Consider the following 13,070-nt stretch of genomic DNA (forward strand, 5'->3'; position numbering starts at 1 on the left):
AACGTGCCAAGAAATCCTTGACAATAACGAAACACTACGAATCGACAGATGTGATCTGAAATAAGCCCGGGCCTCCTACTGTTTCGTAGCAGTGCAAAGTTCCAACAAAAAGAAATTGAAAATAAACGACTGTAATAAACATAAGATACGATATTAATGGCCTCAGCTCGAAGAAGAATGTGCCAAGGAAGATTTCCAAAGAGTCTCTGGAGATAACAAAACAGTACGAACCGACAGATACGTTCTGAAATACGTCAGGGCTTATTGTTTTGTTGCATTGTACGGCTGCAGATTTGTAAACAAAAATTTCTCTTTCGTCGCTAGAAGAGATGGATGCTTTGGCGACCCTCCTGTGTCCTGCGTCCCTGTTTTCGCACCTTTCCACGGCACGGCGCTGCCCTACCCGCCGCAAACGGCGTCTCGGACACGCCCGTTAGGCCCACGGCCGTCTCGCAGATGTTTGTCGTGCTTGTACTGTCATATGGGCCACGACCCGAGCGGCAGCGAGCGGCAGTCGAGCAAAGTCGGGACAAGTCGGGACGGGGACAGGGATAGGAATGGTGCGAATGCACTGCGAACTACGCAGACACCTGGTGTGAGGCGAGGCGAGGCGAGGCGAGGAAGCCCACATCGCTACCAGTGGCGCCCTCCAGCACGACACTGCCACACCCCGCACAGGCCCTCCGCTGGACACCAGGGACAAGATGCGCCCTCCGCTAGTGTCGAAGGCTGCACGCGCCCAGCGAATGACAGGACGTGCAACGAGCAGCAGTGCGTCTCACACACGCGGCGGTGCGCCCGCTAATTCGGCCGTCGCTCCGCTGGGACGCCGGGCGCGCCCCCCGCGCCGTCCTCGAGGAGCCGGCTGTTGCGGAAGGAAGTGCTTTCGTCAAATGCGGCGGAAAACTAACATTTTGTGTATTGGGAGAGAAGCCGAACGCGTATTCTGCCGTGCTCCTACATTACATGAGTGCCAACGGCCATACCATGATGATTGCACCGGTTCTCGTCCGATCACCGAAGTTAAGCATCATTGGGCCCGGTTAGTACTTGGATGGGTGACCGCCTGGGAAACCCGGGTGCTGTTGGCTCCCTTCTTTTTTTTTGTTATTATGTCGCTACCCCTGGCAGCCCAATAAAAAAAGAAAGGTGCTGTTGGATCCCTTACATTTTCTCCTTTTTGCATCGCTACCCCTGCCAGCCCTCTTTTCATACTACCTTTCCGTTGTGACAAAGATGCTTCCTTCAGCAATTTAAACGTGCCAAGAAATCCTTGACAATAACGAAACACTACGAATCGACAGATGTGATCTGAAATAAGCCCGGGCCTCCTACTGTTTCGTAGCAGTGCAAAGTTCCAACAAAAAGAAATTGAAAATAAACGACTGTAATAAACATAAGATACGATATTAATGGCCTCAGCTCGAAGAAGAATGTGCCAAGGAAGATTTCCAAAGAGTCTCTGGAGATAACAAAACAGTACGAACCGACAGATACGTTCTGAAATACGTCAGGGCTTATTGTTTTGTTGCATTGTACGGCTGCAGATTTGTAAACAAAAATTTCTCTTTCGTCGCTAGAAGAGATGGATGCTTTGGCGACCCTCCTGTGTCCTGCGTCCCTGTTTTCGCACCTTTCCACGGCACGGCGCTGCCCTACCCGCCGCAAACGGCGTCTCGGACACGCCCGTTAGGCCCACGGCCGTCTCGCAGATGTTTGTCGTGCTTGTACTGTCATATGGGCCACGACCCGAGCGGCAGCGAGCGGCAGTCGAGCAAAGTCGGGACAAGTCGGGACGGGGACAGGGATAGGAATGGTGCGAATGCACTGCGAACTACGCAGACACCTGGTGTGAGGCGAGGCGAGGCGAGGCGAGGAAGCCCACATCGCTACCAGTGGCGCCCTCCAGCACGACACTGCCACACCCCGCACAGGCCCTCCGCTGGACACCAGGGACAAGATGCGCCCTCCGCTAGTGTCGAAGGCTGCACGCGCCCAGCGAATGACAGGACGTGCAACGAGCAGCAGTGCGTCTCACACACGCGGCGGTGCGCCCGCTAATTCGGCCGTCGCTCCGCTGGGACGCCGGGCGCGCCCCCCGCGCCGTCCTCGAGGAGCCGGCTGTTGCGGAAGGAAGTGCTTTCGTCAAATGCGGCGGAAAACTAACATTTTGTGTATTGGGAGAGAAGCCGAACGCGTATTCTGCCGTGCTCCTACATTACATGAGTGCCAACGGCCATACCATGATGATTGCACCGGTTCTCGTCCGATCACCGAAGTTAAGCATCATTGGGCCCGGTTAGTACTTGGATGGGTGACCGCCTGGGAAACCCGGGTGCTGTTGGCTCCCTTCTTTTTTTTTGTTATTATGTCGCTACCCCTGGCAGCCCAATAAAAAAAGAAAGGTGCTGTTGGATCCCTTACATTTTCTCCTTTTTGCATCGCTACCCCTGCCAGCCCTCTTTTCATACTACCTTTCCGTTGTGACAAAGATGCTTCCTTCAGCAATTTAAACGTGCCAAGAAATCCTTGACAATAACGAAACACTACGAATCGACAGATGTGATCTGAAATAAGCCCGGGCCTCCTACTGTTTCGTAGCAGTGCAAAGTTCCAACAAAAAGAAATTGAAAATAAACGACTGTAATAAACATAAGATACGATATTAATGGCCTCAGCTCGAAGAAGAATGTGCCAAGGAAGATTTCCAAAGAGTCTCTGGAGATAACAAAACAGTACGAACCGACAGATACGTTCTGAAATACGTCAGGGCTTATTGTTTTGTTGCATTGTACGGCTGCAGATTTGTAAACAAAAATTTCTCTTTCGTCGCTAGAAGAGATGGATGCTTTGGCGACCCTCCTGTGTCCTGCGTCCCTGTTTTCGCACCTTTCCACGGCACGGCGCTGCCCTACCCGCCGCAAACGGCGTCTCGGACACGCCCGTTAGGCCCACGGCCGTCTCGCAGATGTTTGTCGTGCTTGTACTGTCATATGGGCCACGACCCGAGCGGCAGCGAGCGGCAGTCGAGCAAAGTCGGGACAAGTCGGGACGGGGACAGGGATAGGAATGGTGCGAATGCACTGCGAACTACGCAGACACCTGGTGTGAGGCGAGGCGAGGCGAGGCGAGGAAGCCCACATCGCTACCAGTGGCGCCCTCCAGCACGACACTGCCACACCCCGCACAGGCCCTCCGCTGGACACCAGGGACAAGATGCGCCCTCCGCTAGTGTCGAAGGCTGCACGCGCCCAGCGAATGACAGGACGTGCAACGAGCAGCAGTGCGTCTCACACACGCGGCGGTGCGCCCGCTAATTCGGCCGTCGCTCCGCTGGGACGCCGGGCGCGCCCCCCGCGCCGTCCTCGAGGAGCCGGCTGTTGCGGAAGGAAGTGCTTTCGTCAAATGCGGCGGAAAACTAACATTTTGTGTATTGGGAGAGAAGCCGAACGCGTATTCTGCCGTGCTCCTACATTACATGAGTGCCAACGGCCATACCATGATGATTGCACCGGTTCTCGTCCGATCACCGAAGTTAAGCATCATTGGGCCCGGTTAGTACTTGGATGGGTGACCGCCTGGGAAACCCGGGTGCTGTTGGCTCCCTTCTTTTTTTTTGTTATTATGTCGCTACCCCTGGCAGCCCAATAAAAAAAGAAAGGTGCTGTTGGATCCCTTACATTTTCTCCTTTTTGCATCGCTACCCCTGCCAGCCCTCTTTTCATACTACCTTTCCGTTGTGACAAAGATGCTTCCTTCAGCAATTTAAACGTGCCAAGAAATCCTTGACAATAACGAAACACTACGAATCGACAGATGTGATCTGAAATAAGCCCGGGCCTCCTACTGTTTCGTAGCAGTGCAAAGTTCCAACAAAAAGAAATTGAAAATAAACGACTGTAATAAACATAAGATACGATATTAATGGCCTCAGCTCGAAGAAGAATGTGCCAAGGAAGATTTCCAAAGAGTCTCTGGAGATAACAAAACAGTACGAACCGACAGATACGTTCTGAAATACGTCAGGGCTTATTGTTTTGTTGCATTGTACGGCTGCAGATTTGTAAACAAAAATTTCTCTTTCGTCGCTAGAAGAGATGGATGCTTTGGCGACCCTCCTGTGTCCTGCGTCCCTGTTTTCGCACCTTTCCACGGCACGGCGCTGCCCTACCCGCCGCAAACGGCGTCTCGGACACGCCCGTTAGGCCCACGGCCGTCTCGCAGATGTTTGTCGTGCTTGTACTGTCATATGGGCCACGACCCGAGCGGCAGCGAGCGGCAGTCGAGCAAAGTCGGGACAAGTCGGGACGGGGACAGGGATAGGAATGGTGCGAATGCACTGCGAACTACGCAGACACCTGGTGTGAGGCGAGGCGAGGCGAGGCGAGGAAGCCCACATCGCTACCAGTGGCGCCCTCCAGCACGACACTGCCACACCCCGCACAGGCCCTCCGCTGGACACCAGGGACAAGATGCGCCCTCCGCTAGTGTCGAAGGCTGCACGCGCCCAGCGAATGACAGGACGTGCAACGAGCAGCAGTGCGTCTCACACACGCGGCGGTGCGCCCGCTAATTCGGCCGTCGCTCCGCTGGGACGCCGGGCGCGCCCCCCGCGCCGTCCTCGAGGAGCCGGCTGTTGCGGAAGGAAGTGCTTTCGTCAAATGCGGCGGAAAACTAACATTTTGTGTATTGGGAGAGAAGCCGAACGCGTATTCTGCCGTGCTCCTACATTACATGAGTGCCAACGGCCATACCATGATGATTGCACCGGTTCTCGTCCGATCACCGAAGTTAAGCATCATTGGGCCCGGTTAGTACTTGGATGGGTGACCGCCTGGGAAACCCGGGTGCTGTTGGCTCCCTTCTTTTTTTTTGTTATTATGTCGCTACCCCTGGCAGCCCAATAAAAAAAGAAAGGTGCTGTTGGATCCCTTACATTTTCTCCTTTTTGCATCGCTACCCCTGCCAGCCCTCTTTTCATACTACCTTTCCGTTGTGACAAAGATGCTTCCTTCAGCAATTTAAACGTGCCAAGAAATCCTTGACAATAACGAAACACTACGAATCGACAGATGTGATCTGAAATAAGCCCGGGCCTCCTACTGTTTCGTAGCAGTGCAAAGTTCCAACAAAAAGAAATTGAAAATAAACGACTGTAATAAACATAAGATACGATATTAATGGCCTCAGCTCGAAGAAGAATGTGCCAAGGAAGATTTCCAAAGAGTCTCTGGAGATAACAAAACAGTACGAACCGACAGATACGTTCTGAAATACGTCAGGGCTTATTGTTTTGTTGCATTGTACGGCTGCAGATTTGTAAACAAAAATTTCTCTTTCGTCGCTAGAAGAGATGGATGCTTTGGCGACCCTCCTGTGTCCTGCGTCCCTGTTTTCGCACCTTTCCACGGCACGGCGCTGCCCTACCCGCCGCAAACGGCGTCTCGGACACGCCCGTTAGGCCCACGGCCGTCTCGCAGATGTTTGTCGTGCTTGTACTGTCATATGGGCCACGACCCGAGCGGCAGCGAGCGGCAGTCGAGCAAAGTCGGGACAAGTCGGGACGGGGACAGGGATAGGAATGGTGCGAATGCACTGCGAACTACGCAGACACCTGGTGTGAGGCGAGGCGAGGCGAGGCGAGGAAGCCCACATCGCTACCAGTGGCGCCCTCCAGCACGACACTGCCACACCCCGCACAGGCCCTCCGCTGGACACCAGGGACAAGATGCGCCCTCCGCTAGTGTCGAAGGCTGCACGCGCCCAGCGAATGACAGGACGTGCAACGAGCAGCAGTGCGTCTCACACACGCGGCGGTGCGCCCGCTAATTCGGCCGTCGCTCCGCTGGGACGCCGGGCGCGCCCCCCGCGCCGTCCTCGAGGAGCCGGCTGTTGCGGAAGGAAGTGCTTTCGTCAAATGCGGCGGAAAACTAACATTTTGTGTATTGGGAGAGAAGCCGAACGCGTATTCTGCCGTGCTCCTACATTACATGAGTGCCAACGGCCATACCATGATGATTGCACCGGTTCTCGTCCGATCACCGAAGTTAAGCATCATTGGGCCCGGTTAGTACTTGGATGGGTGACCGCCTGGGAAACCCGGGTGCTGTTGGCTCCCTTCTTTTTTTTTGTTATTATGTCGCTACCCCTGGCAGCCCAATAAAAAAAGAAAGGTGCTGTTGGATCCCTTACATTTTCTCCTTTTTGCATCGCTACCCCTGCCAGCCCTCTTTTCATACTACCTTTCCGTTGTGACAAAGATGCTTCCTTCAGCAATTTAAACGTGCCAAGAAATCCTTGACAATAACGAAACACTACGAATCGACAGATGTGATCTGAAATAAGCCCGGGCCTCCTACTGTTTCGTAGCAGTGCAAAGTTCCAACAAAAAGAAATTGAAAATAAACGACTGTAATAAACATAAGATACGATATTAATGGCCTCAGCTCGAAGAAGAATGTGCCAAGGAAGATTTCCAAAGAGTCTCTGGAGATAACAAAACAGTACGAACCGACAGATACGTTCTGAAATACGTCAGGGCTTATTGTTTTGTTGCATTGTACGGCTGCAGATTTGTAAACAAAAATTTCTCTTTCGTCGCTAGAAGAGATGGATGCTTTGGCGACCCTCCTGTGTCCTGCGTCCCTGTTTTCGCACCTTTCCACGGCACGGCGCTGCCCTACCCGCCGCAAACGGCGTCTCGGACACGCCCGTTAGGCCCACGGCCGTCTCGCAGATGTTTGTCGTGCTTGTACTGTCATATGGGCCACGACCCGAGCGGCAGCGAGCGGCAGTCGAGCAAAGTCGGGACAAGTCGGGACGGGGACAGGGATAGGAATGGTGCGAATGCACTGCGAACTACGCAGACACCTGGTGTGAGGCGAGGCGAGGCGAGGCGAGGAAGCCCACATCGCTACCAGTGGCGCCCTCCAGCACGACACTGCCACACCCCGCACAGGCCCTCCGCTGGACACCAGGGACAAGATGCGCCCTCCGCTAGTGTCGAAGGCTGCACGCGCCCAGCGAATGACAGGACGTGCAACGAGCAGCAGTGCGTCTCACACACGCGGCGGTGCGCCCGCTAATTCGGCCGTCGCTCCGCTGGGACGCCGGGCGCGCCCCCCGCGCCGTCCTCGAGGAGCCGGCTGTTGCGGAAGGAAGTGCTTTCGTCAAATGCGGCGGAAAACTAACATTTTGTGTATTGGGAGAGAAGCCGAACGCGTATTCTGCCGTGCTCCTACATTACATGAGTGCCAACGGCCATACCATGATGATTGCACCGGTTCTCGTCCGATCACCGAAGTTAAGCATCATTGGGCCCGGTTAGTACTTGGATGGGTGACCGCCTGGGAAACCCGGGTGCTGTTGGCTCCCTTCTTTTTTTTTGTTATTATGTCGCTACCCCTGGCAGCCCAATAAAAAAAGAAAGGTGCTGTTGGATCCCTTACATTTTCTCCTTTTTGCATCGCTACCCCTGCCAGCCCTCTTTTCATACTACCTTTCCGTTGTGACAAAGATGCTTCCTTCAGCAATTTAAACGTGCCAAGAAATCCTTGACAATAACGAAACACTACGAATCGACAGATGTGATCTGAAATAAGCCCGGGCCTCCTACTGTTTCGTAGCAGTGCAAAGTTCCAACAAAAAGAAATTGAAAATAAACGACTGTAATAAACATAAGATACGATATTAATGGCCTCAGCTCGAAGAAGAATGTGCCAAGGAAGATTTCCAAAGAGTCTCTGGAGATAACAAAACAGTACGAACCGACAGATACGTTCTGAAATACGTCAGGGCTTATTGTTTTGTTGCATTGTACGGCTGCAGATTTGTAAACAAAAATTTCTCTTTCGTCGCTAGAAGAGATGGATGCTTTGGCGACCCTCCTGTGTCCTGCGTCCCTGTTTTCGCACCTTTCCACGGCACGGCGCTGCCCTACCCGCCGCAAACGGCGTCTCGGACACGCCCGTTAGGCCCACGGCCGTCTCGCAGATGTTTGTCGTGCTTGTACTGTCATATGGGCCACGACCCGAGCGGCAGCGAGCGGCAGTCGAGCAAAGTCGGGACAAGTCGGGACGGGGACAGGGATAGGAATGGTGCGAATGCACTGCGAACTACGCAGACACCTGGTGTGAGGCGAGGCGAGGCGAGGCGAGGAAGCCCACATCGCTACCAGTGGCGCCCTCCAGCACGACACTGCCACACCCCGCACAGGCCCTCCGCTGGACACCAGGGACAAGATGCGCCCTCCGCTAGTGTCGAAGGCTGCACGCGCCCAGCGAATGACAGGACGTGCAACGAGCAGCAGTGCGTCTCACACACGCGGCGGTGCGCCCGCTAATTCGGCCGTCGCTCCGCTGGGACGCCGGGCGCGCCCCCCGCGCCGTCCTCGAGGAGCCGGCTGTTGCGGAAGGAAGTGCTTTCGTCAAATGCGGCGGAAAACTAACATTTTGTGTATTGGGAGAGAAGCCGAACGCGTATTCTGCCGTGCTCCTACATTACATGAGTGCCAACGGCCATACCATGATGATTGCACCGGTTCTCGTCCGATCACCGAAGTTAAGCATCATTGGGCCCGGTTAGTACTTGGATGGGTGACCGCCTGGGAAACCCGGGTGCTGTTGGCTCCCTTCTTTTTTTTTGTTATTATGTCGCTACCCCTGGCAGCCCAATAAAAAAAGAAAGGTGCTGTTGGATCCCTTACATTTTCTCCTTTTTGCATCGCTACCCCTGCCAGCCCTCTTTTCATACTACCTTTCCGTTGTGACAAAGATGCTTCCTTCAGCAATTTAAACGTGCCAAGAAATCCTTGACAATAACGAAACACTACGAATCGACAGATGTGATCTGAAATAAGCCCGGGCCTCCTACTGTTTCGTAGCAGTGCAAAGTTCCAACAAAAAGAAATTGAAAATAAACGACTGTAATAAACATAAGATACGATATTAATGGCCTCAGCTCGAAGAAGAATGTGCCAAGGAAGATTTCCAAAGAGTCTCTGGAGATAACAAAACAGTACGAACCGACAGATACGTTCTGAAATACGTCAGGGCTTATTGTTTTGTTGCATTGTACGGCTGCAGATTTGTAAACAAAAATTTCTCTTTCGTCGCTAGAAGAGATGGATGCTTTGGCGACCCTCCTGTGTCCTGCGTCCCTGTTTTCGCACCTTTCCACGGCACGGCGCTGCCCTACCCGCCGCAAACGGCGTCTCGGACACGCCCGTTAGGCCCACGGCCGTCTCGCAGATGTTTGTCGTGCTTGTACTGTCATATGGGCCACGACCCGAGCGGCAGCGAGCGGCAGTCGAGCAAAGTCGGGACAAGTCGGGACGGGGACAGGGATAGGAATGGTGCGAATGCACTGCGAACTACGCAGACACCTGGTGTGAGGCGAGGCGAGGCGAGGCGAGGAAGCCCACATCGCTACCAGTGGCGCCCTCCAGCACGACACTGCCACACCCCGCACAGGCCCTCCGCTGGACACCAGGGACAAGATGCGCCCTCCGCTAGTGTCGAAGGCTGCACGCGCCCAGCGAATGACAGGACGTGCAACGAGCAGCAGTGCGTCTCACACACGCGGCGGTGCGCCCGCTAATTCGGCCGTCGCTCCGCTGGGACGCCGGGCGCGCCCCCCGCGCCGTCCTCGAGGAGCCGGCTGTTGCGGAAGGAAGTGCTTTCGTCAAATGCGGCGGAAAACTAACATTTTGTGTATTGGGAGAGAAGCCGAACGCGTATTCTGCCGTGCTCCTACATTACATGAGTGCCAACGGCCATACCATGATGATTGCACCGGTTCTCGTCCGATCACCGAAGTTAAGCATCATTGGGCCCGGTTAGTACTTGGATGGGTGACCGCCTGGGAAACCCGGGTGCTGTTGGCTCCCTTCTTTTTTTTTGTTATTATGTCGCTACCCCTGGCAGCCCAATAAAAAAAGAAAGGTGCTGTTGGATCCCTTACATTTTCTCCTTTTTGCATCGCTACCCCTGCCAGCCCTCTTTTCATACTACCTTTCCGTTGTGACAAAGATGCTTCCTTCAGCAATTTAAACGTGCCAAGAAATCCTTGACAATAACGAAACACTACGAATCGACAGATGTGATCTGAAATAAGCCCGGGCCTCCTACTGTTTCGTAGCAGTGCAAAGTTCCAACAAAAAGAAATTGAAAATAAACGACTGTAATAAACATAAGATACGATATTAATGGCCTCAGCTCGAAGAAGAATGTGCCAAGGAAGATTTCCAAAGAGTCTCTGGAGATAACAAAACAGTACGAACCGACAGATACGTTCTGAAATACGTCAGGGCTTATTGTTTTGTTGCATTGTACGGCTGCAGATTTGTAAACAAAAATTTCTCTTTCGTCGCTAGAAGAGATGGATGCTTTGGCGACCCTCCTGTGTCCTGCGTCCCTGTTTTCGCACCTTTCCACGGCACGGCGCTGCCCTACCCGCCGCAAACGGCGTCTCGGACACGCCCGTTAGGCCCACGGCCGTCTCGCAGATGTTTGTCGTGCTTGTACTGTCATATGGGCCACGACCCGAGCGGCAGCGAGCGGCAGTCGAGCAAAGTCGGGACAAGTCGGGACGGGGACAGGGATAGGAATGGTGCGAATGCACTGCGAACTACGCAGACACCTGGTGTGAGGCGAGGCGAGGCGAGGCGAGGAAGCCCACATCGCTACCAGTGGCGCCCTCCAGCACGACACTGCCACACCCCGCACAGGCCCTCCGCTGGACACCAGGGACAAGATGCGCCCTCCGCTAGTGTCGAAGGCTGCACGCGCCCAGCGAATGACAGGACGTGCAACGAGCAGCAGTGCGTCTCACACACGCGGCGGTGCGCCCGCTAATTCGGCCGTCGCTCCGCTGGGACGCCGGGCGCGCCCCCCGCGCCGTCCTCGAGGAGCCGGCTGTTGCGGAAGGAAGTGCTTTCGTCAAATGCGGCGGAAAACTAACATTTTGTGTATTGGGAGAGAAGCCGAACGCGTATTCTGCCGTGCTCCTACATTACATGAGTGCCAACGGCCATACCATGATGATTGCACCGGTTCTCGTCCGATCACCGAAGTTAAGCATCATTGGGCCCGGTTAGTACTTGGATGGGTGACCGCCTGGGAAACCCGGGTGCTGTTGGCTCCCTTCTTTTTTTTTGTTATTATGTCGCTACCCCTGGCAGCCCAATAAAAAAAGAAAGGTGCTGTTGGATCCCTTACATTTTCTCCTTTTTGCATCGCTACCCCTGCCAGCCCTCTTTTCATACTACCTTTCCGTTGTGACAAAGATGCTTCCTTCAGCAATTTAAACGTGCCAAGAAATCCTTGACAATAACGAAACACTACGAATCGACAGATGTGATCTGAAATAAGCCCGGGCCTCCTACTGTTTCGTAGCAGTGCAAAGTTCCAACAAAAAGAAATTGAAAATAAACGACTGTAATAAACATAAGATACGATATTAATGGCCTCAGCTCGAAGAAGAATGTGCCAAGGAAGATTTCCAAAGAGTCTCTGGAGATAACAAAACAGTACGAACCGACAGATACGTTCTGAAATACGTCAGGGCTTATTGTTTTGTTGCATTGTACGGCTGCAGATTTGTAAACAAAAATTTCTCTTTCGTCGCTAGAAGAGATGGATGCTTTGGCGACCCTCCTGTGTCCTGCGTCCCTGTTTTCGCACCTTTCCACGGCACGGCGCTGCCCTACCCGCCGCAAACGGCGTCTCGGACACGCCCGTTAGGCCCACGGCCGTCTCGCAGATGTTTGTCGTGCTTGTACTGTCATATGGGCCACGACCCGAGCGGCAGCGAGCGGCAGTCGAGCAAAGTCGGGACAAGTCGGGACGGGGACAGGGATAGGAATGGTGCGAATGCACTGCGAACTACGCAGACACCTGGTGTGAGGCGAGGCGAGGCGAGGCGAGGAAGCCCACATCGCTACCAGTGGCGCCCTCCAGCACGACACTGCCACACCCCGCACAGGCCCTCCGCTGGACACCAGGGACAAGATGCGCCCTCCGCTAGTGTCGAAGGCTGCACGCGCCCAGCGAATGACAGGACGTGCAACGAGCAGCAGTGCGTCTCACACACGCGGCGGTGCGCCCGCTAATTCGGCCGTCGCTCCGCTGGGACGCCGGGCGCGCCCCCCGCGCCGTCCTCGAGGAGCCGGCTGTTGCGGAAGGAAGTGCTTTCGTCAAATGCGGCGGAAAACTAACATTTTGTGTATTGGGAGAGAAGCCGAACGCGTATTCTGCCGTGCTCCTACATTACATGAGTGCCAACGGCCATACCATGATGATTGCACCGGTTCTCGTCCGATCACCGAAGTTAAGCATCATTGGGCCCGGTTAGTACTTGGATGGGTGACCGCCTGGGAAACCCGGGTGCTGTTGGCTCCCTTCTTTTTTTTTGTTATTATGTCGCTACCCCTGGCAGCCCAATAAAAAAAGAAAGGTGCTGTTGGATCCCTTACATTTTCTCCTTTTTGCATCGCTACCCCTGCCAGCCCTCTTTTCATACTACCTTTCCGTTGTGACAAAGATGCTTCCTTCAGCAATTTAAACGTGCCAAGAAATCCTTGACAATAACGAAACACTACGAATCGACAGATGTGATCTGAAATAAGCCCGGGCCTCCTACTGTTTCGTAGCAGTGCAAAGTTCCAACAAAAAGAAATTGAAAATAAACGACTGTAATAAACATAAGATACGATATTAATGGCCTCAGCTCGAAGAAGAATGTGCCAAGGAAGATTTCCAAAGAGTCTCTGGAGATAACAAAACAGTACGAACCGACAGATACGTTCTGAAATACGTCAGGGCTTATTGTTTTGTTGCATTGTACGGCTGCAGATTTGTAAACAAAAATTTCTCTTTCGTCGCTAGAAGAGATGGATGCTTTGGCGACCCTCCTGTGTCCTGCGTCCCTGTTTTCGCACCTTTCCACGGCACGGCGCTGCCCTACCCGCCGCAAACGGCGTCTCGGACACGCCCGTTAGGCCCACGGCCGTCTCGCAGATGTTTGTCGTGCTTGTACTGTCATATGGGCCACGACCCGAGCGGCAGCGAGCG

The 13,070-nt window shown here is 53.8% G+C and overlaps 10 non-coding genes across 10 annotated transcripts; all 10 read left to right on the forward strand.

Annotated features, from left to right (window-relative positions):
- The first annotated feature begins 972 nt into the window (after positions 1 to 972).
- Positions 973 to 1,091, forward strand: LOC124750739. The gene has a single exon (XR_007011911.1). It is a non-coding gene; the product is annotated as a 5S ribosomal RNA (ribosomal RNA).
- Positions 1,092 to 2,228: 1,137 nt separating this feature from the next.
- Positions 2,229 to 2,347, forward strand: LOC124750740. Its single transcript, XR_007011912.1, has one exon. It is a non-coding gene; the product is annotated as a 5S ribosomal RNA (ribosomal RNA).
- A 1,137-nt stretch (positions 2,348 to 3,484) lies between these two features.
- LOC124750742 lies at positions 3,485 to 3,603 on the forward strand. Its single transcript, XR_007011913.1, has one exon. It is a non-coding gene; the product is annotated as a 5S ribosomal RNA (ribosomal RNA).
- Positions 3,604 to 4,740: 1,137 nt separating this feature from the next.
- LOC124750743 lies at positions 4,741 to 4,859 on the forward strand. The gene has a single exon (XR_007011914.1). It is a non-coding gene; the product is annotated as a 5S ribosomal RNA (ribosomal RNA).
- A 1,137-nt stretch (positions 4,860 to 5,996) lies between these two features.
- LOC124750744 lies at positions 5,997 to 6,115 on the forward strand. Its single transcript, XR_007011915.1, has one exon. It is a non-coding gene; the product is annotated as a 5S ribosomal RNA (ribosomal RNA).
- A 1,137-nt stretch (positions 6,116 to 7,252) lies between these two features.
- On the forward strand, positions 7,253 to 7,371 carry LOC124750746. Its single transcript, XR_007011917.1, has one exon. It is a non-coding gene; the product is annotated as a 5S ribosomal RNA (ribosomal RNA).
- A 1,137-nt stretch (positions 7,372 to 8,508) lies between these two features.
- On the forward strand, positions 8,509 to 8,627 carry LOC124750747. The gene has a single exon (XR_007011918.1). It is a non-coding gene; the product is annotated as a 5S ribosomal RNA (ribosomal RNA).
- Positions 8,628 to 9,764: 1,137 nt separating this feature from the next.
- Positions 9,765 to 9,883, forward strand: LOC124750748. The gene has a single exon (XR_007011919.1). It is a non-coding gene; the product is annotated as a 5S ribosomal RNA (ribosomal RNA).
- Positions 9,884 to 11,020: 1,137 nt separating this feature from the next.
- On the forward strand, positions 11,021 to 11,139 carry LOC124750749. Its single transcript, XR_007011920.1, has one exon. It is a non-coding gene; the product is annotated as a 5S ribosomal RNA (ribosomal RNA).
- A 1,137-nt stretch (positions 11,140 to 12,276) lies between these two features.
- On the forward strand, positions 12,277 to 12,395 carry LOC124750750. The gene has a single exon (XR_007011921.1). It is a non-coding gene; the product is annotated as a 5S ribosomal RNA (ribosomal RNA).
- Positions 12,396 to 13,070: the final 675 nt, after the last annotated feature.

Source organism: Schistocerca piceifrons, unplaced genomic scaffold (assembly GCF_021461385.2).
Source record: "Schistocerca piceifrons isolate TAMUIC-IGC-003096 unplaced genomic scaffold, iqSchPice1.1 HiC_scaffold_445, whole genome shotgun sequence".
NCBI lineage: Eukaryota > Metazoa > Arthropoda > Insecta > Orthoptera > Acrididae > Schistocerca > Schistocerca piceifrons.